The sequence below is a fragment of the Lactuca sativa genome, chromosome 4 (genome assembly GCF_002870075.4).
Source record: "Lactuca sativa cultivar Salinas chromosome 4, Lsat_Salinas_v11, whole genome shotgun sequence".
NCBI lineage: Eukaryota > Viridiplantae > Streptophyta > Magnoliopsida > Asterales > Asteraceae > Lactuca > Lactuca sativa.
In genome coordinates this window covers 287,420,650-287,426,649 of record NC_056626.2, presented here as the reverse complement: position 1 = coordinate 287,426,649, position 6,000 = coordinate 287,420,650, and positions in this window count along the sequence as shown.

Here is a 6,000-nt window from a genome sequence, read left to right as displayed (position 1 = left end):
CCGAAGGTGTTTGGGAAGGGTGTTTGCTGGTGGTGGGTCATGACGTCGGGAGGTGGAGGAGCTGCCACAGCCGACAATGGTGGCTCTCTTCGCCAGAGAAGTGAGAAAGTGACAAAGGAAAGTGGTGTTGGGTTGCGTCTGATGGATTACTCCGATCAGTGACAAGATACGGGGAACCACTATGGTTCTCGGCTAAGTTGCACGGAAACGGATACGGCAATGGGAAACGGATACGGAACGGAAACGGGAAACGGCAAAACCTTAAAAATCAAGATACGGATACGGCATAGATACGTCAATGTCAATATAAATTTGTGTGTGTGTGTATCTATATATATATTGATGTCAAGTCCCGCAATGGAGGTTGATCTATTGATGTAGTTGATGATCCTTGTGTTTCTTGAGAAGCCATAATCGATGATGTGATTAGGAATTAAGAGAATCAAGAATGGTGATGAATGATGATTGACGATCCTAGTGAATTTTGATCGACTAATCGTCTTTGATCGAAAAGACAGGAGACGACTCACGACAAGGGAGACTTTGATTGACGATCGGTTAGGGACTTAAGGGAATATCAAATACGTTTTGAGCCTTAAAAACAGCAGCCCATTAGTCTTTTTTGGATTTAAACTTAAAAAGCTCATGTAAACCTTAAAATAAAATAGAAACGGCTAGGAAACTTCATCGAAACTTTAAGGAAACTTCGCAGAAACGTTTCCATGATATCCGATACTTCCAGGAAACATTTCACAGGAGTTTCCATGGAGTATCCGTTTCCATGGAGTTTCGGAAACGGAAACGGCAACCTTAGAGAAGTTTCCATGCATCATAGGTTCTCGGTAGTGAAGGAAGAAGGTAAACAGAAAACGTGAAGGGTAGTTGATTGAGGGTGGTTCTCGGTGGTCAAAGGTGGTGTGTATGAACCATGAGGGGGAGAGGAATCTAGAGAGAGAGAGTTAGTTTGCAAGGAAAGTGAAGTTATAGGGCTGATGAAATGGGTGTGAGGAACCATAACACCAAGGTCTAATTTGATAAGCAAAGAAACTCACAAGAAGATGGTGGTGGTGGACGTTTGTGGGCGTAATTCAAGGAAACAAGCCAGCTTACTTCTTTCACCATTTGTTTGTTTCACTTTCTGAGTCGACTTGAAAGTCAAACCTGGACTTTCCCCCTTGGATGGCCTTTGACCTTTACAAGAGTCCAAGGTGGTAGATAAGAGAGATAGAGACATGAGAGGGAGAGAGAGGGAGTGAGAGATCACGTGAGAGAGAGATGTAAATGGGCTGTCCTTTATTATTATTATATTTATTCATTTTTTTTTCTCACCAAAGTATAAAATCTCATTGAACTTTAAAACGAATCTCGCTTCGTGTGTCCAATTCTTGATGCCGGGTAATTTTCCTGAAAGTGTCGAATGATAGATTTTAATTTATGGATTCTAAAAAAAAACCCGAACGGATAAATTTTTCAAGTTGTAAAACTCTGGGAGTTTGCGTTTAAGGTTCCGCATCAAATGGGTATGAAACGTCTAGTTTTTTCTGACTTTTACAAATATTTATACTATAAATATTTCGACTAGTAAATAAAATATTAGACCTTAGTCTGAGTTTCTATTTGAGGGGTGGTAGATGTCGGTATGGAGGCGTTCCAATAGTCACAGCGGTGGTTGGAGGTGAAATGGGTTTTGCCAACGGTGGGTGGTGATGGACCTGCAATGGCAGCTTTACTGCCTTCGTTTCCTTTCTTTTCAGGTGAGCTCGAAGAGAGAAAGGGCAGGGAGGTGCAAGGTTATGGTCCGAAGGTGTTTGGGAAGGGTGTTTGCTGGTGGTGGGTCATGACGTCGGGAGGTGGAGGAGCTGCCACAGCCGACAGTGGTGGCTCTCTTCGCCAGAGAAGTGAGAAAGTGACAAAGGAAAGTGGTGTTGGGTTGCGTCTGATGGATTACTCCGATTAGTGACAAGATACGGGGAACCACTATGGTTCTCGCCTTCTCGGTAGTGAAGGAAGAAGGTAAACAGAAAACGTGAAGGGTAGTTGATTGAGGGTGGTTCTCGGTGGTCAAAGGTGGTGTGTATGAACCATGAGGGGGGAGAGGGATCTAGAGAGAGAGTTAGTTTGCAAGGAAAGTGAAGTTATAGGGCTGATGAAATGGGTGTGAGGAACCATAACACCAAGGTCTAATTTGATAAGCAAAGAAACTCACAAGAAGATGGTGGTGGTGGACGTTTGTGGGTGTAATTCAAGGAAACAAGCCAGCTTACTTCTTTCACCATTTGTATGTTTCACTTTCTGAGTCGACTTGAAAGTCAAACCTGGACTTTCCCCCTTGGATGGCCTTTGACCTTTACAAGAGTCCAAGGTGGTAGATAAGAGAGATAGAGACATGAGAGGGAGAGAGAGGGAGTGAGAGATCACGTGAGAGAGAGAGATGTAAATGGGCTGTCCATTATTATTATTATATTTATTCATTTTTTTTCTCACGAAAGTATAAAATCTCATTGAACCTTAAAACGAATCTCGCTTCGTGTGTCCAATTCTTGATGCCGGGTAATTTTCCTGAAAGTGTCGAATGATAGATTTGAATTTAAGGATTCTAAAAAAAAACCCGAACGGATAAATTTTTCAACTAGTACGAAACGTCTAGTTTTTCTGACTTTTACAAATATTTATACTATAAATATTTCGACTAGTAAATAAAATATTAGACCTTAGTATGAGTTTCTATCTGAGGGGTTCAAGTGCCACAACGGGTCAAATACGGTTTACGAAATCAGATAAAGTCAATGTTACACCGGTTTAGTTTCTTAAAACGTTCACATCTTTTGTGTACGGACTTCGTTTTAGACGTTCTTTATATACCCACGATCAGGGAAAAATGTACTACGAGTCTACAATATTTTCTTTGTTCACAAACACTTAATACAAAACTTTAGTTTTTCAGTCATTAACTAGAGTTACAACTTGTGCCTTAAGTTTCGTTCGACATTTTCCATAATTTGAGGTAAGATACCATTTCATATCTGACTGTATTTGAAATGTCATTATATTTCTGCCAAAATATGCATTAAAATTCAATAGGTCAATATACAAACGGTTTGTGGTGATCTGACCGTTTACGGATTCAGCCCTAAATTATGCGACGTCACACCTAGGGGTTGTGACTTCCTTGATGCGCGTATGGGTTCTGTGCATTCAGTAGTATGGACTCATACTACCTTCCACACCTATCCATATTTATATCGAGTATCACCACAACACCCTAAAGATGAATATTCATGACAAGCAATCTACCCTCACCCCTAGAGGAACACTGAAATTCTCGTACATAAAGGAATCCTAGGCTAGCAGGCATCATAAATCAGGCAACTCTATCATGTAATTCCTGAAGATCCCTAGCCTAGTACTAGCATGTTGTTCTATCATATCTCATAAACAAATAACTTGTATGGTATTTTGGGGTTACTTACTGGCTCCGGCTGATCGTACCTCCGCGTCCTCCTTTACTCATTTTGAAAACCATTTTAAACTCTCTTTTGAAAACTCTCCTTGATTTGATACTGGATTCACACGAATGTTCCTCCAATTCACTCAAACCAAGGCTCTGATACCAACTTGTAACGCTCTAAAAATTTCAACCAATTTAAACTTTTCAAAAACAACCCAATTTCATTAAGTTATTACAAAAGGTTTTCAATACATTTATTATCAGAGTATTCCCATAACCATATCATAAAACATGAACATGAGGAGCGGTACGATCACACCTTTGCCTTGCCACGGTCTCTTAAAGTACCTGAAACATTAAACCACAACTGTAAACCTGAAAGCTTAGTGAGATACCCCCAAAATACCAACCACATATACCATACACATAACATATCATATCATAACAAAACAACCATGCACTATGGGTCTACGGTGTGTCTGGTCTGCCACACCGGGCCTTCAGACCACCTGGTCCATCCTCCAAGTCTAACCATATACATCGAGTCTGCAGTGTGGTTGGTCCGCCCACGTCGGGCCTTCAACCCACCTGGTCCACTCTCTAAGTCTACAGTATGACTGGTCCGCCTGCATCGGGCCTTTAGTCGGCCTGGTCTACTCCCTGAGCCTCGGCACGTCTAGTCCGCCCTCCGGGGCCTACAACCTATCCAGACCGCTCGTTGGGCCTTCGGAATATCCGGTCCGCCCTGGGTATGTTGGCCTACAACACAAAGCAGGACCCGCCTCAACCCAACCCCAATCAACCAACCATGTGCACATAAACATATAATCATATAGAAATCCATCACTAATCAACTGATCTAGCAGATCACATACCTTGCACCCTCTAACCAGGATACCGACCTAACCGGTCACTAACATAATATCATCCTATATCTCCCAGGATTCCGACCATAAATAGGTCTCTAACATACACCATCCTAACTACCAGGTTGCAAACATATAGCAAAGCAATAACGTAACAACTACCCAGATTTCCATCCGATAAAGGGCCGACCTTGGTGCCTTAGACCCTATTGATATAGTGAGTATAATTCACCTCGAAACTGCTGACTGAAAAGATAAGATCACGCTGCTCCAACCTCCGACACGAACTCCACCACTGCTCAATACCAAATAACTAAACTCAATAAATACAAATAATTACCAAAATACCCTTAGAAGTCAACTGGTCAACTCTTGGTCAAAGTCAAAGTCCTCAGTCAAAGTCAACCTTCCTGTGTGACTCTACTCGCCGAGTCACCCCGTCGACTCGCCGAGTCCCTATACTCAGAAACTCCCAATCCACGACTCAACTCGTTGAGTCACCCCAAGACTCGCCGAGTCCAACAAACTCTGAGCCCCTTCATGCTCAACTCACCGAGTCATCCTTCGACTCACCGATTCACAGCTCAACCAGAAAAGATCAGGACTCCATGACCAGAATCGCCGAGTTCAAGAACAGACTCGTCGAGTACAAGGCAATCTTCAACAGACTCGTTGAGTTGTTCTTCCAACTCGTCGAGTTCCTGCCTATCTTCATCCTACTCGCCGAGTCCACCCATGCGACTCGCCGAGTGTCTTTAGTTCTTAACCCTTGCAGTGGCTTTCTGAGCCATGCAGGGGTTCCAATCCATAGATCTACTCCCCTTCAGAGCCTCCATCACGTAAAGTGGCAACCTTTACGTGAATCCAAAGAGATCTAAGCCTAAAACGCTCTAGGGCTAGGGTTTGGGACAAAGGAACTTCACCAAAAACTCTTGGGCATAGACTTTATGGCTTCTTGGATCATTACCAGCCTAGATCTGAGGTAGCATCCTCAGATCTAACTCGAAACTCGAGATGGACCTTATTTATGCCCCAAAACCCCACAAATGATAGATCTAGGTGCACAAAAGCTTCAAGAACAGATTATTACCTTCAATACAAGCTTCCACTGGATTAGATCTTGGATCTAAGTCCCTCCCTTACTGTAATCCCTTTGCTCTTCAAGTTCTATTTCACGATCCCCCTTCCAGAGCTTCAATCTCTCTATCAATGGTGATCCACTCGATTTCTAGGGTTTGTAGGCTCTCAAGGGTGGTAAGGAGGCTGAAGAAGGGATGTTATGTTCTCTATACAGGGCGCAACCCCCAGATTAGGGTTTTTTCTCATCTCAGCACCAACTCGCCGAGTCCACCCATGCGACTCGCCGAGTCGACCTTCCTTATTTACACTAAGAACCCTGAACTTGCACTTCTGAACTCGGGGTGTTACATCTCAGTCCATGTGATATCTAGAATGGAGGAATATATGATCCCTTATCTAATGGACAAGTCATCGAAAAAGGTCAGAGTTCGACAGCGGCTTTTAAGAGCTACGATTGCTAGTTGGTTCTTGAAGTCATACGCAATAATAGTTTTAGACTTATCCAAGTGGGAGACTGTTGGATTAGTGTCTAAGTCCACAACTATATTTGGTATGTACTTGACCCGACTCGGCATGGTCCATTTGGGTTGCATGGCATCATGCATT